The sequence below is a fragment of the Suncus etruscus genome, chromosome 14 (genome assembly GCF_024139225.1).
Source record: "Suncus etruscus isolate mSunEtr1 chromosome 14, mSunEtr1.pri.cur, whole genome shotgun sequence".
NCBI classification, from domain to species: domain Eukaryota; kingdom Metazoa; phylum Chordata; class Mammalia; order Eulipotyphla; family Soricidae; genus Suncus; species Suncus etruscus.
Genome location: NC_064861.1, coordinates 34,833,082 through 34,858,245, shown reverse-complemented (window position 1 = coordinate 34,858,245; position 25,164 = coordinate 34,833,082). Strand labels below are relative to the sequence as shown.

General features: G+C 35.4%; 1 non-coding gene and 1 pseudogene across 1 annotated transcript; one reads left to right on the top strand and one right to left on the bottom strand.

The window, feature by feature from the left end:
* Positions 1-16,319: 16,319 nt before the first annotated feature.
* Positions 16,320-16,461, bottom strand: LOC126028881 (uncharacterized; annotated as a pseudogene).
* Positions 16,462-18,274: 1,813 nt separating this feature from the next.
* Positions 18,275-18,407, top strand: LOC126029382 (small nucleolar RNA SNORA51). Its single transcript, XR_007502992.1, has one exon. It is a non-coding gene; the product is annotated as a small nucleolar RNA SNORA51 (small nucleolar RNA).
* The last annotated feature ends 6,757 nt before the right edge of the window (positions 18,408-25,164 follow it).

Below are 25,164 nucleotides of genomic sequence, written 5' to 3'. Positions count from 1 at the left end.
GTCAAGAAGTTCTTGTAGTTGGTGAAAGCCATCAAATGTAAAAACATCGGACAATAAAGGTGACAGTAGTGAAACAAGGCAAAACTCCACCATGCATATAGAATGAAGATGGTACCTCTAAAAACCTGACAAGTAAAAGCCACCTATATAGCCAAACAGATAGGATTTAAGAGAAGAAATGTGGAAGATGTTCAAAGACCCAAAGAAAGCATAGAATAAATTGAACAGACCTCAACTAACACTCAAGAAGATATGAAAGTAGAAATGAGAAAACTTTACTGAAATAAAAGGACTCAAAAACTTAAAAGATAAAATGAAAAAATCACCAGAAGACCTCATTAACAGCTGTTAATGACAGAATTAGTGGTTTGGAGGCGGAGCTGCAAAACACCTCCAGGATACAACAAGCTGGAAAAGAGCCTTAAGATAAATTATCAGAAGATGAAAAAAATCCTAAAAAAGTGAAAAGATGACACTAGAACTCTGACATAAACAGAATAGAAACAATATAAGAATCACTGAAGTAACAGAGAACCAGGAAGAAAACCCCTATGAAGAATCAACAGTTACGGACATCATTTCAGAGAAGTTCCCTGAGCTAAAATGCATGCAATGACTTCCTGAATGCCCAAAAAGTACCAGCTGAAAGAGATTTAAAGAAAAGCACCCAAGCTACATCCTATTCACAATGATGAAAATATCAGATAGGGGTAGAAGCAAGATCACAAAGGAAAATTACATACAAAGAAACATCCTTAAGATTCACAGCATATTAGTCACAAGAAAACCTGATGGCCTAAAGCTAGTGGTTTGATATAGTGACACAACTCAACAAAATGAATGTTGTGTCAAGAAAACTTCACCCAGCCAGAAATTTTTTTAGATTTGAAGGAAGGATATACAATCCATGGATAAACAATGGCTCGAAAACTTTACAGACACAAAGCCAACAATAAAAGAAGAGGTGAACAGTTCAAGCAAAGTAGATCCAAAAAACTGACCAAACTCCTACAAAATTACGACACCAACAACATGACAGTTATCCCTCTCAATGTCAATGGACTAAATGCACCAATTAAAAGACAAAGTGGAAAAATGCATAAAAAATTAAATCTAACATATTACTACCTGAAAGAAACATATTTGAATAGTAAGAGCAAATATAGACTCAAAGTCAAAGATTAGAGGACAATCACTCAAGCAAATATAACCCTTAAAAATGATTGATGGCTGTACTAATATCAGATGGCACTAATTATAAGAAACAGAGATGGACATTTCTTAATAATCAAGAGATATGTACACCAGTAAGAAATAACACATGTATGCACCCATATAGGGGCCAACAAAATATTTAAAACAATTGCTAATAAATATTTTAAAAGACATCAATAGCAACACAATAATAGTAGAAAACTTCAACACCACCCTGTCACCCCTTGAAAGATCAACTTACAAGTTATCAAAGATATATGGCTCTGAAGTAAGAAATAGAAGCAAGAGGCCTATCATGTCTATGTATATATGCCTATATATAGATTATATAAGTATATATTTCATATATGTATATATATATGAAGAGACATATATATGGCTCTTCAGACCCAGAAACACAGACACACTTTCTTCTTCAATGCATATAGGACATTCTCCAAGATAGACCACTTGCTGGTCCATAAAACATACCTCCATAAAATCAAGAGAATAGAAATTATATCATCTATCTTCTAGGATCATGATACCCTGAAAATAGAAGTTCTTTACAAGCAAACACAGAGATAAAAGTTAACACCTGGAAATTAAACAGCTCACTACTAAAACAGTCAATGTTTCAGAGAGGATATCAAAGAGTAAATCAAAAGATTCCTGAAAACATATAAGATAAAGACCTGATTTATCAGAACTTGTGCAACACACCAAAAGCAGTAAAAGATGTCAATGTATAGCATTTAAAAGCATTCATCAGGAAGGAAGAAAGATGGTACATAAATAAGTTAATGGTACAGATTAAGAAATTGGAAAATGACCAACAAAAATGATCAAAAGGAGGCAGGAGAAAGAAACTAATAAAAGTTAGAGCAGAAATTAATTAACTGGACACCAAAAAATTCCCCCAAAAATGAGAGCAAAAGTTGGTTCTTTGAAAAGAAATAAACAAGATAAACTAATAGCAAGACTCACAAAGAGAGAGAAAATTATATACTTAGTTAGAAATGAATAACAGGTTACTACAATTCAAAGGGTAATAAGAGATTACTTTGATAAATGTTATGCCACAAAACATGAGAACCTGGAATAAATGAATAAATTTTTGAATTCCTATAACCTCCCAAGGTTGAACCAGGATGATCTGAAATATCAGAAAAGACCTATCACTATTAAGGAAATTGAAATGGTAAACAAAAGACCCCCCCCAAAAAAAGCCCAGGTCCAGATGGATTCACTAGTGAATACTTTCAAATTTTTAAAGAAGACCTGTTGCCAATTCTTTTAGGCTCTTCCAGGAAATTGAAGAATCAAAAATATTTTCAAATAGTTTATATAAAGCTAGCATTACCCTGATACCAAAAGCAGACAAATATGCCATGAAAAAAGAACTATATGTCAATATCCTTGAACACAGATACAAAGATCTTCAACAAAATCTTAGCAAATGTTTCTTCAGGGATGTCATCCACAATGACCAGGGATTAATTCTGGAGATGCAATGTGGCTTAACATTTGCAAGTCAATCTATATAATGTACCATATCAACAAAGGGAAAATATCATATTATAAATGCAGAGAAATCATTTGACAAGGTCCAGATTCTGTTCATGATAAAAAAAAAACTCTCAAAAATATGGAAAAGGAAGAAACTTTTGCAATTATATCAAGGACATGTACCATGAGTCTGTGAAAAGTATCATACCCAGTGGAAAAAAACTAAAAGCCTTTTTTGTAAGATTTGGCACATGACAAGGATGCCAATTTTGCCACTTCTACTCAACATAGTGCTGGAAATACTTGACATAACAATCAGGCAAAAAAAGATATCAAGGGCATCCAGATAGAAAAGGAAGATATCAAGCTTTCACTGTTTGCAGATGACATAATATAATTAGAAAATCCTAAATCTTCTAGATATAACAGATTTCTATAGTCAAGTGTCAGGCTACAAAAATTAACAAGCAAAAACTCCATAGCATTTACATATACAAATAATGAAAGAGAAGAAAGAGACATTTAAAAATACCATTTATAATAATGCCATGGAAAATCAAATACCTTGGAATCATCTTAACTAAAGAGGTGAAAAGACTTAAAGAAAGAAAATTACAAAACAATTTTTTGAGAAATAAAAGAAGACACTGGTAATGAAAAGATATACTCTGCATGTGGATTGGAGAATTAATATCATTATTATGACAATACTTCCCTAAGCATTGGACAGATTTAATAAATATCTCTAAGGATACCCATAGCATTTTTCAAAGAAGTGGACCAAATAATTTCTGAAATTCATTTTGACAATAAATGCCACAAATAGCTAAAGCAATTCCTAGAAAAAGAAGATGGGAGGCATCACTTTATCCAACTTTAATTGTACTATAAAAACAAGTCAATAAAACTGTATGATATTGAAGTAAAGAAAGACCCTCAGTAAATGGAATAGACTTGAGTATTTAGAGATTGAACCCCAGGTATACAATCAATTAATCTTTGATTAAGGGGCAAGAAATACAAAGTCAAGCAAGAAAAGCTTCTTCAGAATATGGAGGCAAGTCACTTCTCTGGAACAAGACTTTTTCAACAGTAGTGGTTAATACATTTATATGGCCTCCTGAGCACTGGCATAGGTCCATTCTAAGCACAAACCAGGAATAGTACCTGAGCACTGCCCTATTGTGACCTCCCCAAACAAACAAAACTTTCTGCTCCCTATTTCTCTCTCCTAGAATTCCTGTGATAAAAGTGTTACTCTTCTTGGGGCCAGAATGGTGGCACAGTGGTAGGACATTTGCCTTGCACGTGGCTGACCTATGATGGACTGCAGTTCAATCCCCCAGCGTCCTATATGGTTCCCAAACCAGGAGTGATTTCTACGTGTATAGCCAGGAGTAACTCCTGAGCATCACCAGGTGTGCCCCCCCCCAAAAAAAAACCCAAAAGAAGTGTGTTACTCTTCTTGATGCTGCTATATGTAGCTCTTGCTTTCACCTTTCACTGTTAATTCTGTTTTATATGTTGGGTTTTTGTTTTTGTTTGTTTGTTTTTGGTTTGGGGGCCACGCCTGATGACGCTCAGGGGTTACTCCTGGCTATGCGCTCAGAAATTGGCTTGGGGGACCATATGGGATGCCAGGAGATCAAACTGCAGTCTGTCCGAGGGTAGCATAGGCAAGGCGTAGACTCCTTACCCCTTGGACTACCGCTCCAGCTCTTCACTGTTTATTCTGTGTTTTGCTTACCCTGGTGACACTGATTAAGCAAGAGTGAGCAATAACCAGTTTACCAATTTCAACAACTATACTGTCTCAATTGTGTAGACATGAGAGCAGGGAGAAGGAAACCTGTGGTGGACAGTTTTAAATAAGGAGTAGTGCCTCATTCCTTACTGGTAATAGAGTACATACTCTGTGGATGGCAGGGAGTCAAGTCTATTTGCCATGGACTGGCAAGAATTGTCTACTTGGTCAGTGTTATGCTTTGGGAGGCCAATAGTGTTATTTTTTTTCTATAGGGGTGTGACAATTTGAAATATTCGAATTAAAAATATTCTCTTTATCTCCTGCCTTTCTAAGATGTTTTGGCTATTGTCATATCTTAATTCTGGGATTCCAAAAATGTGATTTCAGAATAGAAATTACTTGATGTAGTTTGTATAGAAGCCAAATGAGGTCAGAGGTGAACTACACCTCTAAAGAGAGAGGGGAAACCTGACCCAGACCAGCTCTCCGCCATTACTGCGGCTGTGGTAAACGGTGCACAGAGGTGAACTACAGCTTCTGACAGGTAAAAGGATAGGGGAAATCTGACCCAGTCCCAGACCAGCAGCAGTTCACCATTACCTTGGCTGGGGAAGGTGGCACACAGAGGCGAGCTACACCTTCTGACAGGTAAAGGGAGAGGGGAAACTTGACCCCGGCCCGGACCAGTGGTGGTCAGCCATTACTGCGACTGGAAAAGGCGGCCAGCAGAGGTGAACTACACCTTTTGAGAGGTAAAGGGAGAGGGGAAATCTTGCCATGACTGGGCAAGGCAAAGGGAACCTACACCTTCTGGCTGGTAAAGTGAAGGAAGAGACTTAAGGGTGGGGCCAAACCTCAGAGACTGCAGCTATCATACCCATCTAGTCCACACTCCAGAGAAGGGACCCAGACCCATGCCACAGGTGACAAAGGACAGCTGAGACAGCTGAGATATGAAGGCAGAACACTTCATGCCAAACCACCAAATGCAAAGAAATATGGGTAAACTAAGGAAGACAATATCAACTGGGGATTTAGAGAGTAATCCTAGCAATTTTCCAAGTCCACCAAAATGCATGGGCTCAGAAGATGAGGACCTAAAAGTGGCAAAGAATGCAAGACCTATATATCCAAAAAGTCTTTGAGGATAGAATGCCAATAGCAAGAATTTTAGCATCAAACCAAAATAAATGGGACTACATCAAATTTAAGTTTCTGCACAGTGAAAGAAACCCAAGTTAAAACTAGAAGACAGTTACTGGAATGGGGAAAAAACTTTTACACTCAATCTGTCAGATAAAGGGCTGATATCTAAGATATAAAATGCACTTTGAGAGGTGAGCTCCAATAAATCTAATAAAGCCATAGAGAAATGGGGAGAAGAAATGAATATATGCTCCTTTGAGGAAGACCAAAAGATGGCCAATAAACACATAAAAATATTCTCACCATCACTCATCATTAGGGAAATCCAAATCAAGACAAAAATGAAATATCACCTTACACCAGTGAGGATGCACACATCAAAAATAACAGGACCAGTCTCTGTTGGTGGGGATGTGGTAAGAAAGGAACACTTATGGACTGCTGTTGGGAATGCTGCCTGGTCCAATCCTTATGGAAAACAGTATGAAGAGTGCTCAGTAAACTCAGAATTGAGTTGCCATGTGACCCAGCAATCACTCTTCTGCATATCTATTCTCAAGATGGAAGGTCATTCATCCCAAAAGTATGTGTGCACTCCACTATTTATTACAGCACTCAGTACAATATCCAAGATTTGGAACCAACCTCTATGCCCAACAACAGCTGAGTGGATCATGAAGATATGGTACTTATACACAATCAAATACTACATAGCAGTTAGAAAAAATATAGTCATGGATTTTTCAGTAATATGGATGGATCTAAAAAATGTTATGTGAAATGAATTAAGCCAGAAGAAGAAAGATAAATACAGAATGATAGCACTTCTCTGAGGTATTTAGAATATACTCCATATATGCATATAATACTCAAAGAAAAATATACAATGGTTTAATAGGGTAGAAACTGCAAGCACCATAGTTGTCAGCATTTAGTGGAGTGAAGTGTTCAAATCAAGTGAAAGAGAAGCAACACAAAGTCTCAGCTATCCATTATACCGTAAAGAAACCAGCAACAATGGAATCAATAGGTATGTAATCAGCCTTTAAATACAAAGGCCTATAATAATGTCTTAGGGTACTTATCCACAGATACAGGTGAAGAATAATTTTGGAAGCCAGAGATATCAGCTGCAGTGATTTCTTAAATATGTTTTAATGCTTTAATCTTACTAGGTATAAATAACCTTTTAGTTTCTTTGTCCACAGTGGTTCTTGCATGCAAAGAGTGGACACTCTAATTTTACACCTCGGTGCTCAGTCATACTAGATACCATATACAGTTTCCATTATGATAATGTCTTAATGAAACACTCCAATATACCCTTTCTCTTTGGTTTATGTACTCTATTAGGACCTGAAGCATATGATCATTCAGATCACTGTAATAGTCAACTGGGAACCACAGACTTTTGTTACAGGACCTACTGATTGAAACAATATAAAACCTAAATGCAACACCACATTGATAGCATAAATATCACCAAAAATGAAAATAAAATTTATTACACTATGTGATATTTACCTACTTTCCCCCCTAAGATTGTTGCTTTATATTTCTGGTATAAAAATACATTTTCAGTTTAATAAATTATTTCACTATGACTCACTATAATTTTTATTCAGTGATAGAGTGATGTCATATTGAAGAGGAATTGCTCTGTGTACTCAATAATTATTTCATTAAAATGTCTTCACTAACCGCATCACTCACGCTAACAATTTCTGAAGCCATTAAGACTTGGTTCTGAGTAATTTTTGGACGTCACGTAAGGGTGTCATATAAATTTTCCCCCTTGCCTTGAAACAGTCTTTAGAAAACAATATTAACTTCAGTGTATTTCCAAAAATGTGGCTTGTACTTGTTTTCAAAGAGCATAATATTGAGCTTTGAGCTATTAAACACTAAGTATTGGATACTGAAATAACACTTTGGGGGGGGGGGATTTTGGGTCGCACCCAGCAGCGCTCAGCGGTTACTCCTGGCTATAAGCTCAGAAATCACTCCTGGCAGGCTCAGGGGACCATATAGGATGCTGGGATTTGAAACACTGTCCTTCTACATGCAAGACAAAACGTCCTACCTCCATGCTATCTCTCTGGCCCTGAAATAACACTTTGTTAAAGGGCAAAATTAGAATGGATACCAGAGAGTTGATCATTATTTTCCAACTATATGCTGAATTTAAATATTAAAATACTGTGTGAATTTTCAAGAGTGGATTTATGCATGGTTTATTGTTGTTTTCTTGTTTTTCTGGGGAGTGGGGCAGTTTCTAAACACTGCTCATGTGACTCAAGGCAATTCTCAACCAGTTAGGCCAGTGTTCAATGAGAGAGCACAAGACTGTGGTGCTCTTGGGCCTTGCACTCCTGGAGATTACCTGGGCAACCAGTGGTGCTAAGGATCTGACCAGGGTGGACTCATACAATACATAGTCTTTAACCCCTGTACAATTTCTTTGGCTATGGAGATCAGAGTTTGGAACTGTGTATGTCCTAAAATAATTAATAGTAGTCATAATATGGTGACTCTAAAGCAGCAGTCCATATGTTGTTGTTTCTTTTACATACACAGGGATTGCTTATTGTAACTTTTAAATATAAATTACTTTATTTAAAGATAATGAGTCACATAGTTTACAACAATACGTTTGCATCTAGGTGAAATTGAAATTATTAAATAAGAAAAAGTAAAAAAAATGAGTGCAAGTAAATTTGTGAAAACTTTTGGTCTTCAGTGAGGTCATTAAGTCATTGTCAGGTTTAGTAAATTCTTGTGGCTAATTGATTATTCTGTTACTTCTTTTGTTTCTGAACATTAGGTGACTTCAAATACACATTAGTGTCTAAATTGGTGTGTTGCTATGAAGGTGACAATATTTTAAAAATTGGAGTTTTCATGCAGCCATAAATATGGATATCAGGTCCAGGAATTCCAAGTACTATTGCTCATACTACTGCTTTCATGGGAATGATTTGACTGCCAAGTCTTCCAGAACTACAGGATAGGAGCAAGAGGATGCCCACACTCACTCCAATTAACTTTTAGTGATGCCAGCCCAAATAATGGCATACCTGGAGTTTTGGTCAGATTGATTTCCTTGCCAAGAGCCATAGGGGAATATTGATGCAGGACTATTGGCTAAATATCACTGTGGGTGATGGGTGCAGCAGCCTGGCATCAGCAAGGTGGGGATTTGGCCTGCCTCTTCTCCTAAGATTGTCAGTTTTCAGCTGTGTGTTTGGTGTACCATAAATTTTCATGGCTTGGTTTATATATCTTTTGAGACTAGATTAATTATGTGCTATATTTTTATTAAGACAAGAAAATATGTCAATTTTTTCTCCCTCTCATAAAATATCTCATGTTGAGTTCTGTGGTTATGTCATAAGTTAGATGTTCACAATGGGAAGGGACAGAAACAGAAACCTTACTGGTACAGACACTCATTTTTGAGTATAGCTACTAAGTTTGTAGTTATAAGTAGCACTCCTCTGAATATGAAATACACATAATTCAGGATGAGGATGAAATTAGTGCAACACAACTTATTTACTAAGCTTCATGATATAGAAACAAGGAAAACTCAGTACTATGTTTATAAAACATAATTTTTAAAACAATTCAGTTATTTTGTGGTTGATGTACTAACTTTGACCCTCTTCTAATTATTTAACTTTTAATCCTAAAGTCACCTTGCCAAGTGCTTAGAGGCAAAATTGAAGAGTCATTGGTTAAGAAACTATGATTTACATGATTTCTATATCATTCCCAGAGACTATAATCTTCAAGAGCTCTTTTTCAACTTGTCTCAGCAATATTGATGGCTTAACCCATCCCAAAAAGATGGGAGTGTTTCAAAGCATGGAGAATTAAGTAATTGAAAGTGACATGAAAATAGAAAATGTATGAGAATATTATAAGTGACACAATTTGATTAAATATATAACAGTACAATGAAATACGTTACTTGTAATAATGAAGCATGCTCAACTAAAACAGCTGCTACCCATCTAGCAATTAGTTCGTGAGAATTTATAAAATTCATGTTTTTAAAACTTGAGTTCTTAGAACTATAGCATTCATAATTGTGCAGTTGAACATGTTCTTGTGTCAAAGAGAGACATTTTCATAAACTTGTCTGTTACCATCAAAAAGCATAAGAGGGTTCAAACAGTTTCATAGTAACATTTTAAAAACACAGTTCACGGGCAATTATCAGTTATATGTCTCCTTCAAAATAAACTCAATCAAATATTGTACAACATGCAAGAAAATAGAACTTATTGAGGAAGGAATAAGAGATACAAGAGCACAAGAATTAGAATCCCATAAAATGAAAATAATAGATATGTTTGAAAATGGTTATAAAATATATGTTTGAATTATTAGATAAGTAAAGCAAATTAAAACATAATTTTAAAATATAATAAAGAATACAGTCATTTATAAAAGACCAAATATATCTTTAAACATTTAAATTATAAATATTGAAGTAAAATTTTTAATATATTTAATTCGTTTTAATTAATTTTTAATATATTTCTAATTAACACAGCTAAAAAGAAAATCACATGGAGAAAAAAACATTACAACTAAGAGACAAGAAAGACAAATGAGTAAATATTTTTCTTTTCTTTTTTTTTTTTTTTTTTGGTTTTTTTTTTTTGAGACACACCCAGCGGTGCTCAGGGGTTACTCCTGGCTGTCTGCTCAGAAATAGCTCCTGGCAGGCACAGGGGACCATATGGGACACCGGGATTCGAACCAACCACCTTTGGTCCTGGATCGGCTGCTTGCAAGGCAAATGCCACTGTGCTATCTCTCCGGGCCCGAGTAAATATTTTTCTATTAGGGGTGGAAAGAAGTTGACTGTGAAACAAAATTTCAGATATAAATATCAACAATTATTCTTCAAATTAGATCATTTAAAACCTTTGCTTCATATGCTTAATGACACATCTAGTAAGACTTATCTAGTGTTGTTTATTGCATCACTGTAAGATAGTCAAATACCCAAAAATGTAAACATTTATTAATTTGGAAATCTATAAATAGCTAACTTGAATAATGGGCACATCTTATCACTAAAATGAATTCAATTTTATATGTGTAAATATGTGTTACATAGGAAAATAGGTCCATTTTATTTTTTTTTAATTTTTTTTTTGGTTTTTCGGGCCACACCCGTTAGATGCTCAGGGGTTACTCCTGGCTACGCGCTCAGAAATTGCCCCTGGCTTGGGGGGACCATATGGGACACCGGGGGATCGAACCGTGGTCCTTTCCTTGGCTAGCGCTTGTAAGGCTAGCGCCACCTCTCCGGCCCCATTTTAAAGTTGCACTTCAAAAGCACATAACAAAAGGACAAGTACTGGGGCCAGAGCAATAGCACATCAATAGGGCATTTGTCTTGCACACAGCTGACCCAGGATGGACCTCAGTTTGATCCCCAGTGTCACATATGGTCCCCCTAGCCAGGAGCGATAGCTGAGTGCATAGCCAAGAGTAACCCCTGAGCATCACCAGGTGTGGCCCCAAAACAAACAAAAAATGACAATTGATAATTACAATGTAATTGTTAAAAGTACAAAAATATTTTGTCATTATAGATGTATAGTCATGATAAATGTAAATAATGCAAAATATTCATTATACTTTACAGAGAAAGGAGGAAAAAAAGAGAGAATTCCTGTCCCAAGATAGGAAGAGAATGAGGGAAGAAGGAAATGGGAACATTCATTGGTGGTGGGAAAGTTACATTGGTAAAGAGTGGTGTATAGTTCATGAGTGAAATACAATTACAAACATTTTTGTAACTTTGGTGCTTAAATAAAAACAATTAAAGTTTTTTAAGCCAAAAATAAAGAAAAATAAAATAAAAATAAAATAAAATTTCTTTTTCTATAAAGCTGGATGAATCAGGAAACCTGAAAGATGGAAGAATTGATAGTGAATATTAAAAGTATAGCAAAAGATAATCCTTCCTATAAAATATCTAATTTTTTCTACATTTGGCTCAATACTTTTTACTGAAGATTTAGTTTGTCAGATACAGTTCTGAACATTTTATATAAATTTTCTCCTACAGCATGCAGAAAATACAATTATAGACATTATAAATTATCATTTACATTTTGTAGTTATGTAATCTCTACAGTTAAAAAACAAATGAGTTGATCCAGATTACAAAGATCACAGCTAACTATAAAACTAGGATTTGTTTCCTAAAGTGAGACATTAGAGCACCTTTTAGTGCTCTCCTCCATGTTTTAGTAGCTAGCTTTTTGGCACTGAATCAAAAATCAGATCTGGATGTGTTTGTTTTATTTGTTCATATGGAGAGTAATAATACCATTGTCATATTACCTATATGATCAGGCAATACATGAATCTTTCATTTGAAAAATTGAGACACTAAGTATTGTCTCAACCCCCAACTAAGTGATTTGCCATGTAAAGTAAATAAATTGGTTGGATTATTCTCAGTCATTATTTAGAACATGGTGTCCTTTTGGTGGCTTGTATTTTAAGGCATTCATTCTGTAGAAGCTGTAATAATTCTTTTTTAAAGAAAATGTCAGTTTTATTCTATTTTAAACCTTGGATGACTGAAAAATACCAGAAAACCAAATTTCTTTTTTTCTTTTTTTTTTGGTTTTTTGGGCCACACCCAGCTGTGCTCAGGGGTTGCTCTTAGCTCTGCACTCAGAAATCTCCCCTTGAAGACTCAGGAAAATATAAGGATGCCAGGATTCGAATTGGTGTTCATCCTGTGTTGGCCGCATGCAAGGCAAATGCCTTGCTGCTGTGCAATCGCTCCAGCCCCTCAAATTCCATTTTTATTATTCTGGGACTAAATAACAAACTGTAAAGTTTAACTACCATGAAACAGCATATGTCCAACATTCTTATCAGTATCAACCAAACCTTGCATAACTAAATGCGTCAGTTAATTATGCATGTTCAATGAAATTATAGAAATGTTCAAATATTCAAGTACTTTTCTAAAATTTCACTAAATGAGAGAACAGTTCTTATTTTGTTCATCAGAATTTTAAAATAGCTCAATTTCATCAACTGAAATGTTTATATCTGAGCAACAGAAACACCAAATTTCTACATAAACATGACACTAAATACCATGAAAATTATCTCTCTCAATGTCAATGGACTAAATACACCTGTTAAGAAACACAGAATGACAAAATTGATCAAAAAGCTGGATCCAACATGTTGCTGCCCATAAGAAACACATCTGAATAGTCAGAACAAATATATACTCAAAATCAAAGCCTGGAGAAAAATCATCCAAGAAAACAACTTCCTTAAAAACGCTGGAGTGGCCATATTAATATCACATGACACAAAATTAGACTCAGAAAAGTTATGAGACAAAGATGGACACTTTGTACTAATCAAAGGATATGAACAACAAGAAAAATCATCACATTCCTAAACATATATGCACCCAAATGAGGGACCAGCAAAATATTTAATACAATTGTCGACAAATAAAAAAGAAGATACCAATAGCAACAAGATAATAGTGAGAGACTTCAACACTGTCCTGTCATCCCTTGATAGGTCAACCAGGCTAAATCCCAACAAGAATATAAAAGCTCTGAAAAGAGAAATGGAAGAAAGTGGACTAGTATATATACATAGGGCACTCCATCCCCAGAAAACTGGATACACATTCTTCTTCAATGTACATGGGTCATTCTCCAGGATAGACTATCACATCCTGGCATATAAAACATATCTCAATAAAGTCAAGAGGATAGAAAATGTACAGACTACCTTCTCAGATCACAAGTCACTGAAATTAGAAGTGAACTACAAAGGGACACAGAAGAAAAGCTTTAACACCTGGAAATTAAAAAGCTCACTACTGAACAACCAGTGGGTCAGAGATGAAATCAAAACATTCCTGGAAACAAAAGACACAAATTGTCAGAATTTATTGGACACAGCAAAAGTTATAGGAAAATTTATAGCTTTGCAAGCATACATCAGAAAGGAAGAAGGGACCTATATACAAAGCTTAATGACACAACTTTTTTTTTTTTTTTTGGTTTTTGGGTCACACCCGGCAGTGCTCAGGGGTTACTCCTGGCTGTCTGCTCAGAAATAGCTCCTGGCAGGTATGGGGGACCATATGGGACACAGGGATTCGAACCAACCACCTTTGGTCCTGGATCAGCTGCTTGCAAGGCAAACGCCGCTGAGCTATCTCTCCGGGCCCTAATGACACAACTTTTAAAATTAGAAAATGATCTAAAAAATAAATAAAAAAGTTAGGTACGCAGAAGGAAATAACAAACCTTAGAGCAGAAATCAATGAAGTGAAAATCAACAAAACAATCCATAAGATTAACAAAAGCAAAAGTTGGCTCTTTGAAAAGTAAACAAGATTGACAAACCATTAGCAAAACAACAAAGGAAATGGAGAGAAACTTATAAACTGGTTTAGAAATGTAAAGGGTTAGATCACAACAAATACTGCAGAGATTCAAAGGCTAATCAGAGACTATTTGAGAATCTATGTCATGAAGCATGAGTACCTAATAGAAATGGATATAACCTCTTGGACTCATAATCTTCCACAGTTTAACCAGAATGATATAGCATATCTAAACAGACCAACTAGTATTGAGTAAATTAAAATGGTAATCAAAAATCTTCCCCAAATTAAAAGCCCAGGCCCAGGTGGATTCCTTAACAAATTCCTTCAAACCTTTCAAAAAGAACTATTACCAATGGTTTTTAGGCTTTTTCATGAAATTGAAGAACCAGGAACACTCCCAAATAGTTTTTATGAAGCTAACATTACCTTGATACCAAACAAGACAGAGATGCTGCAAAAAAAAAAAAAGAAAGAAGAAAGAAAGAAAGAAAGAAAAGAAAAGAAAAGAAAAGAAAAGAAAAGAAAAGAAAAGAAAAGAAAAGAAAAAAGAAAACTACAGACCAATATTCCTGATGAACACATGCAACAATCCTCAACAAAATTCTAGCCAATAAAATCCAATGCCTCTCACCAAGAAGGTCAGACACTACTACCAAGTAGGACTCATTCCAGGAATTCAATGATGGTTTAACATACATAAATCAATAAACATACCAATCAACAAAAAGAAAAATAAAACCATATGATCATATCAATAAATGCATAAAAAGCATTCAATGAGGTCTATTACCCATTCTTGATTTAAAAAAAAAACTCTCATCTAGATAGGAATGGAACGAACTTTTCTCAGTATAGTCAAGGCCATTTATCACAAACCAATGGCAAATATAATTATCAGTAGAGATAAACTAAAAGCCTTTTCTCTAAAATCTAGTACAAGACCAGGCTGACCTGTCTCACCATTACTATTCAACATAGTGCTGGAAGATCTTGCCATACAATTTAGGCAAGAAAATGATATCAAGGGCATCCAGATAGGGAAGGAAAAAAATCAAACTCTTATTGTTCGCAGATGACATGCTGCTATATTTAGAAAACCCTAAAGACTCTACTAAAGGGCTTCTAGAAACAATTTATTTATATAGCAAAGTGGTAAAATGTAAAGAAAAATTCTATTTTAACAACTAATTATTAGAATTATATGTTCTTATGGAGTAGATTTGAAAATAGTAAAACAATATGGATTCTTTGCCTTTTTCAATGATAATTTACTGGCCATTCCAACATCATCCCTGACTATTACTATTTCAAACATATTTCAAACATTACTATTTCAATAAATTGGATATGACCAAATAAGGATCAGAGACAGTTATGACTTCTAAAATATTCCTTCTTAAAAATACCTGACATTTTTGTACACCCTTTGGCAAGAATATAGCCAAGTATGTGCCTAGTAATGGCAAATCGTGTCTATCTGCCTACCCTGGGCAACTGTAAAATAAAAAAACATCAGAAATAAATGAGTAACTTTCCTGCCACCAGTGTCCTCCATTTTGGTTAAGGTGGTGTGCATTTTATAGCTAAAACTCAATTATAAACACGTTTGTAACGATGGTATTAGCATGACAAAATTATTTTTAAAAAACTTGCATAATTCAGTACATTAAAATCCCAATATTACCGATAGTGTGGGTAAATAATTGAAATTGGTAATCATGAAGCATGGAATACATGAGTTTAATAATCAATAGGTATTGATTATTTTGTCTCAAATGAAGAAAAATAATCCAAGGGCTTTTCTGAATAATCATTGAATTACATTGAATCTGTAGTTTACAAATATTTTAATGCATTTTATAAAATGAGTGAGTTTTCTTTAAATCTAATATAACTATCAATTTCCATTGTCAGGCTAGTATCTTTTTATTCATTTAAAATTGAATAATATGGACAGTAGCCTAATATTGTATACTTATGCTAGGAAAAAGAAATAAATAATTACAATTAAAATAGTTACTAAATATATCTTAAATATTAATTTTAGAAAGAATTATATATCTGTTATCATTATTAATAAACTCTAGGAATATAGAACTTAGTAATATAATTCAACCAACACATAGAACCTGGTAAGATAATTTCCTAACTCAGCTATTCTTAGTTTGATAAAGTACTTTAACCACGTGCACAATTGATTGTATATTTTGAACTGTAGTCTCAGGTTTTTTAAGCAAAATTTCTATTATTAGACCCTAAAGAATTTAAGAAAATCTATGATTTTCTTCTTTTTTTTTTTTTTTACTTTTTCAGGGGAGAGCGTGAACGCAGTCCCCCACGACCACAAATTATGCAGTCGAGTTTCCCACATTTGGGGAAATCACATTTGGGTGAGCCTCTCCCTGGAGAAACCACCTTCGTGATCATGGTATCTCTCCTGCCAGGTAAGTATGTTTCATAATTTATTAAATATCAAATTCCTAGAATATATTTCCAAGGTCATATTGCTCATTTTTCTAAAACTTTAAAATAAAGATATTATCTGTTCTATGTCTCTTATTGTTTGTTTATTTTGGCGCCAAACCAAGCAGTGCTTTCTCCTCACTATTCACTCTGGTATCACTCTTGGCAGTGCTCAGGGATCATAGAATGCCAGGATCAAACTCGGTTTGGCCATGTATAAGACTAATACCCTCCCCACTGTACTATTACTCTAGACCCTATAAATATTATATTTCTCAGTGTTCTTTTTCACTTTAATACCTTTGTTATTCCTGTCACATTTATTTCCTCATATACATATCAAACATGTCGTGCTTGTTTACATTGATTTATACAATATTTGTATGCATACACCCGAAGGATAAAAAAAAAAGATGAGGTAGCAGAGGTCTCAAGTATGAACGTCACCTGTTTGCTGCAGAATTTACCAAATGGGAAGTTATTTGACTGAAACAGCAAATCATTTCAGTCAAATTGATTAAGCAGTCAAAGTGTTAAGACTTTGTACAAAGCATCAATCCTTGCTCTTCAGAAAATAAAAGCATTGTCATTTTCTGTCCAAGAGCCATATGCACCCTGACTAGTGTGACTGAGTTTGGAAGGTGTACCATTACTGCAATCTTAATGAGATTTATGGAAATTAGGATAACAGATATATGATCTCTTGTAGACAGCAGAAGCCAATTTGTAATTCTCTGAAGTAATAATTAATACTCAGGCTTCTTTTCTTCAGACTGTTTCTATCTAAAGAATTTTATACAATAGGAAACTCAAAATTAACATTTTAAAGTATTCATATTATGCCAAGAATTATCTTCAGTTCTTTAATTTACTCACTGAGCAAGACACAAGGACACTATGTGGTATATATGTTTGAATAAATGTGAACTTTATTATTCTTATTTATAAATGAATATTTTTAAAGATTATCAAGTAATTTGAATAAGAAGTCAAACTTATTTAATTTGTCAGGAGTGTGCATGCTATGTCACTATTAAATTGATTATGTAAACAACAGAAACTAGTCACATAACTTAATGCTTTACTAAACATTAAAAGTTTCTGAAACCTTATGTTGGATGGAATGTTAATATAAGCAATGAAATAAAAGCTTTTCATAAAATAATAATAACAGCATTCAAGTCTCACAATAAAGTTATTTACTCTATAGAAAAAGAAAAAAGAAAAAGATATGCATACTAAACTATTGGAGGTCTTTCTTTTACCTATATTCAATGCAGCGTTGTTTACAATAGCCAGACTCTGGAAACAGCCTAGATGCCCCTCAATAGATGAATGGCTAAAGAAACTATGGTACATATATAAAATGGAATATTATGCAGGCGTCAGAAGAGATGAAGTCATGAAATTTTCCTATACATGGATGTATATGGAATGCTGAGTGAAATAAGTCAGAGGGAGAGAGATAAACACAGAATGGTCTCACTCATCTATGGGTTTTGAGAAAAATGAAAAACATTATGTAATGGTTCTCAGAGACAAAATAGAGGAGGACTGGAGGGTCCAGCTCCCAATATGAAGCTCACCACAGGGATTGTTTAGTGCAGTCACAGAAATAATTACACTGAGAACTATCATAACAAAATGTGACTGAATGAGGGAAGTAGAAAGCCTAATAAGAGTAAGGTGTGGGGTGGGGAGGAAGGACACTTGGGATATTGGTAATAGGAATGTTGCACTGGTGAAGGGTTTTTTAAATATATATAAAAAATCAAACAAAAAAAAAAGAAAAGAAAAGATAAGGCCTCCCAATGCTTACCACAGGCTGTGTTCTTTAAACTGACTGTATAGAAAGAGGAGGTACAGTAAATGCACCCCATATACACCTCAACCCAGGACCTTGGCCTGGTCTGTATTGTGAATTGGGGGACAAAAAAAACTATTGGAGATCTGACATACTCTTATATTTTAAGCTACAGTACACAAGAAGAAATATTTTAAGAAGCTTCCTCCATTGATATGAGATTCTAAGTTATTTCATTTACCGTTACCCTCATATAAAATATTTATTTAGTGTATTTTGTACATTATATCTTAAAATTTTGCAGTTCAGTGTAATTTTCAGTAATACTATTGAAAATTAATATTGTAAATAAATAGTATTTCATTGATTCAAGTCATGAAAAATAGTAACTAGTTGCCTCAGAAGTAGTTTAATGAATTCTATATATTGATCACCTACTATTTCTGGTATTACACAATATTATCATCAGCACTTAAAACATCATATCCTAAAACAATTTATCAGTGTTTATGTTACTGTTGGAGAGTAAGATAACAAAGCAGAAGATGGCTAGAGAGATTGCACAGTGGGCAGGGCTTTTGACTTACAAAGGCCATCTTGGGTTTGATCCCAAAACTCTGCAATGCCACAAACTCCACCAGATATGATCCCTCTGTGCAGAGCCAGGAGTAATCACTAATCACAGTGAGGTGTGGCAAAAAACAAAAATATTGTAGATAGAAAATATAGTATAATTAAGGAATAATTGTATAAAAATAAAGGATCAGAGATAGTGACTACTGGAAAAAGGACTCTGAGAAAGTAAGATTTAAGTGGAAACCCAGTTTTGTTTTGTTTTGTTTTGGCCACACCTGTCATTGCTCAGGGATTACTCCTGGTTCTTCACTCAGGAATCATTCCTAGCAGGCTCATGGAATTATTTGGGATGCTACGCATCAAACCTGGGTCAGCTACAGGTAAGGAAAATGCCCTACTTGTACTATCGCTCTGATCCTGAAGGCCTACTTTTAAGAAATAAGATAAGTAAAGCTATGAAGTAAGGCTATTTCAAGTGCACAGGAATACACATGTAAGTGAATATATTGGAAGTTAAATTGCCCTAATATGGCTAGGCTAGTTAGAGGAGAGGTTGAATGTATAAAATTTAATTTAGAGAGTAAGGTAAGCAATTAAAATTATTGATATGTACAGAAATAAGCAGAAACCAAAAGGGTGGGAACATATGAAACATGATGGAATATGAGTTTTAGAATCTTAATTATATGACCAGAGTTTAAATCAGAACCAATCACTATTTGAATAATTTTAGTGGCAATTGTGCAAAGACAAAGCTACACACTATTGTAGGATAGAAGACAAAAGTCATGAAGCCATTACAACCATTAAAACTAGAAGTGATGTATGCACAAGAATGTCAGCAGAAATAGAGGGTAAAAGTGAAGTATCAGAATATATTTTGCTGGTATATTAACACTGTATTTTGGAAAGAAAATAAGATATCATTATATTCTGTTTGCTTCATTCAATCAGCATGGAGAAACACCAAGAGCAACCAAATTAACATGCTACACTTATTACAGAATTGCACATTTAAATAAATATAACAAGTGTAATGTTTCCATTACTTATTTTAATTTTTTATTAATATCTTTATTTAAACACCTTGATTACAAATATGTTGTAGTTGGGTTTCAGTCATGTATATAACACCCCTTCACCAGTGCAATAGTCCCATCACCAGTGTCCCAATTTTCCCTCCTCCCCACCGCACCCCCACCTGCACTCAAGACAGGTTTTCTACTTCCCTCATTCATTCATATTGTTATGATAGATCTCAATGTAGTTATTTCTCTAACTGTACTCATCACTCTTTTTGGTGAGCTTCATGTTGTGAAAGCCCTCCTCTCTTTTTGTCTCTGGGAATTATTGTAAAAATGTCTTTTATTTTTCTTAAAACCCATAGATGAGGGAGACTATTCTGTGTCTATCTCTCTCCCTCTGACTTATTTCACTCAGCATAATAGATTCCATGTCCATCATGTATAGGAAAATTTCATGACTTCATCTCTCCTGACGGCTGCATGATATTCCATTGTGTATATGTATCACAGTTTCTTTAGCCATTCATCTGTTGAAGGGCATCTTGGTTGTTTCCAGAGTCTGGCTATTATAAATAATGCAGCAATGAATATAGGTGCGAGGAAGGGATTTTTGTATTGCATTTTTGTGTTCCTAGGGTATATCCCTAGGAGTGGTATAGCTGGATCATATGGGAGCTCAATTTCCAGGTTTTGGAGGAATCTCCATATCACTTTCCATAAAGGTTGGACTAGACGACATTCCCACCAGCAGTGGATACGAGTTCCTTTCTTTCCACATCCCTGCCAGCACTGATTGTTCTCATTCTTTGTGATGTGTGCCAATCTCTGTGGCATGAGATGGTACAGAGTGGAAATGGTCTAAAGGGTAAGGTGCCTATCTTGTATGCAGTGGACCCAAACAGACCGTGGTTCGAATCCATTACTTATTAATTTTAATTTTCAAACAAATATGACACACAAAATTTCTCTTTCCATTCAATACTTTCAATATTGTTTCCTTGCTTGAAAAGAAAGCTGGTTGCAATTGATTTTACTAATTAATTTTTCACTAGACCATCTGGTTTCACTTTTCTCGCTATAGGAATTTTTTACACATTGGTAAAGTAAACAACCTTAGCAATCTTTAATACATTTTAATTAGTACTTTTTTGTTAGCTGTATGCTTTGTATTCAATTTTTCAGAAAGATATAACTTTTTTATTAAAAGTTAAGAATATTTTAATCATCTTGATTTATAAACTTCAGAAAATTGCTGAATGAACAAATTGTTTCTAATCATTTATAATAGTTATATTCCCAAAATAAGGAGGAGAGGGTATCTTATTTTCCTCCTCATATATCAGAAGTAAAATTTTAATTTGCCTATGATCAGCAGTTATATAATATAATCTATATGACAGCTGAATGTTAAAACATGTAGCATCAGAAATCTGGAACCTGCTATATCTTCTTTATTCTGACAAAGACTAGTGGCTTTGACTGTACAGATCAGCTAAATTCAGAAAAAAGAATTTATAAAGCATTTTGTTTTAAGAAAGAAACCTTTTATTTGGGATGGGTTTTGGGACCCCACCAGTGAGCTCAGATGCTATTATTTCTTGTATGCTTAGAGATCATTTCTGGTGATATTTAAAGGATCAACTACAGAGGCAGAGTCATCTGCATGTAAGCAAAGTACTTATACCGTTGTACTATTCCTCCGATCCCAAACAAGAAAGCTTTTAAAACAGATATAATATCACAGTGTAGCAGTGTTTCCAAAATTAATGTAATCAACATTTGACATCTGTGGCCAACAATCTGCACACGAACTTTATTTTTTTTTACTTTTCATCTCAAGTCAACCATGAAATTGAGTAACAGATTCCCAATATTCAAATGAGGAATTCGTTTCAACTATTCCAAAAACCTTTTATCTCTGCAGGTGAAAGTGGCAGATTTATTTCTTAGGAAGTAAAATAGATTTTTGAGATTCAACCCTGTAGCAGAAACAAGACTACAATAGCTTCACCTGATGCTTTCAATACTCCTTCCATCTCATGAAAACTATATTTTACAACCAGATGAAAGTTACTCAGGTTATGTCTCAGCTGTTTGGTCTGGAGTTTGACCAATGCCGCTCTCATCATCAATTTCTATTACTTACCACATTGTAAGCTTGACGTCTTTTACCTGACATTCTTCATTTCTGGCAACATCTGTCAAGAAATTTTATATTTATTAGGAAAGAGTAAGGCTTTCAAAAAATGAATTAATTTTAAAAATTGTCTCAACAAAGTTTTTTTAAGGATAAAAATACAAAAATACTGAGAACAATCTTTGTTGGCGGGGATGCGGTATGAAGGGAACTCTCATCCACTGCTGGTGGGAATGCCCCCTAGTCCAACATCTATGGAGAACAGTCTGGAGAGTGCTCAAAGAACTCAGAATTGAGCTCCCTTTTGACCTAGCAATTGCACTCCTAGGTATATACCCCCAAGTCGGAAGAACATTCATTCCAAAATATGTGTGCACCCCACTATTTATCGCAGCACTCAGTATAATAGCCAAATCTTGGAACCAACCGCAATGTCCAACAACAGATGAATGGATCATTAAGATGTGGTATTTATACACAATGGAATATTACATGGCAGTCAGAAACGATACAATCACAGATTTTGCAGCAACGTGGATGGACCTAGATCATGTTATGTTAAACGAAGTAAGTCAGAAGACAAAAGATAAACACAGAATGGTAGCACTATTCTGAAGCACAGAGAACATACATCTCAATCACAATTATTACTTAACAATCAAATAACAGGGTCTAACAGGGTAGAAACTCCAAACACTGTAATAGTCAACATATACCTGGGAACAGTGCCCAAAATACATGAAAAAGGAACAACACAAACTCTTGACTACACATTATACCACAAAGAAAACAGCAACACCAGAACAGCAGCATAGAGAGAACAACCTTCTACAATAATGGCCCATAATAATCCTGTAGAGATCGTATACAGGAACACAGGTAAAGAATACCACAGCAAACCACTGACTCCAATGGAAACTCCCCATAACACTACGTATTAATGCCTCTATCTTACTATATTTAAAATAACCTCTCAGCTTTTCTGTCCACAGGCGTTCTTGGATACAAAGGGCGGACAAGCTAAGATGGCAGCTCGGGATACCACTCGAGACCGTACCTAATTCGCACTACGAGATGGCCCCGAGAAAACTCTTTAACATACACTTTATCCCTAGATTTACCTTCTTTTAGGGATTGAAGCACGTGACCAGTCAGACCACCGAAGCAGTAACAGCCATGTACAGACTCAAACTACATGCTCTATTCATTGAACACACACAAGCAAACCAGCATCCCCTTGCTATTCTCTTCTTTCTTCTCACCACTTTCTTTTTTATTTCTTTCTTTTCTATTCTTTTCTTTACTTTCTATCCTTTCTCTTCTCCCTTTCTTTTTAATGTATTTTTCTCTTTTCTCCCTCCCTACCCCTTCCATACACCTTACCCTTTCCCCCCTCTGGAAATCCAATTATCCCTCCACCCCTCAAAACCATCCAGACCTCCCACTAGATTAAAACTCTTCACCCTCAGTCCTTAATCTATTAGGCAACAAGATCGACCTCCTACCCCAACGAACCAGTACCCAGCACCCAAGAGAAGGGACACCCAGTCAAACCCACACCTCGTCCCCGGCAAGAAAAGACAGCCAACTCCCCTGCGGACTCATGCTGCGAGGCCCTCCCTACCAACCCCCCCTAACGTGGACTGTTTCTTGAAACCGGACCTAGGTCCAAAAGTATCCCCAATGCAAGAACTCTTCCAAGACCTCCATGCTGCAAATTTTTACCAATCTGAAGAAGGTCAGGGGGTGTGATAGGAAGATGCCTGGGAACCCACACACCACAAGAAAAACCCAAAATACAATGGGAAAAACTGTACTCCCAACATAGGCATAAGACCTGTAATACACCACCTCTCTACCTGCTCTCCCCCAAATGTAAGGTAGTCTTTTGCACCACTTTGGTCTTTTAAAAACCTTGCTAACTCATTTTATTTCTTTCTCTTTTTTTTTTTGTTTTTTTTTTCTTTTTTCTGTTTCTTAAATTTATTTATTAATTTTTAAATGTTTGTCCTACATATACATTTGTGAGCACATAATTTTTATTTATTTATTTATTTTATTTTATTTATTTTTATTTATCGTTTTTGGGTATGTGACCTGTTTCTGTTATCCCCTCTGTCCACCCCCAAATACACCGACAATATAATGTAGCACCACTTCCCCCTGCAAAGGCACACTAAATAAAGGGGAAACCTTACATACAAAAAAGAGCTCTTATCTACTAGAGATAGGAACTCATAGGTGTTTACAATACAGGGATATCTCTTACCTTGAAAATATGTCATGTGGAATCAATTTAGACCCCAGGTGATCAGATATCATTCATCCAGCCTTGAACCCTGGATCCCAGACATAGAAACAGCACAGCTCTTCACAACAGCTGCAGGAAACAAACTCCATCCGGGACAGCCTTAATACTGCCGGGTCAGCAACAAGGGCCAGCTCTAACATGATATCCTGACAACGAGGAAAATGTGAACAACTTGACCTTAGAGCAGATTAGCCTACCTTACCAGCTAACGACAAGACAAAACCAGAAGACTTGGCACCCTTTGGTAGGTCCAAAAGCCAAGATCGTGATTCACAGATGACTGGCTGCTAGAACCACGACCAGACTGTATACATCTCGGGACCAATAAAAAAGCCCTAGTTTAGGGTTTGAACTATGACTTGCACAATAAACATGATCCCCAGTCCCAAAGGTCTGGCAGAGACAATTGTAACGGAATGGGGCTTCTGGAAGCACAAAGAAAGACGCTATCCTAGGTGCCATCCTATGTTCAGTGCAAAGACCAAGATCACCAACCACAGAAGATGGATTAAAACGACACTGAGGTAACAGAACCTCCAGAACCACAAAGACTGACTTCATCATAAGTCCCACCTCAGGATCTGTGCAGATACTGAGACCTCTAAACACAGAGCTCTGATTATATCAACCTGGAAAGAGCAGAGGTCTTCCATACACCAAAAAAAAAAAAAAACAAAAAACAAAAAACAAAACCCACCACTGGGAGAGTAAATGATCCTGAGCAAAGTCTAGAGCTGATCCCATGACAGTATACTCCAAGGACGGAGAGACCCCATATTTCTTAGGCCAAGTGAATTCCTTTTCGAATGACCCCAATATTTACTGTGCCAGGGCAGGAG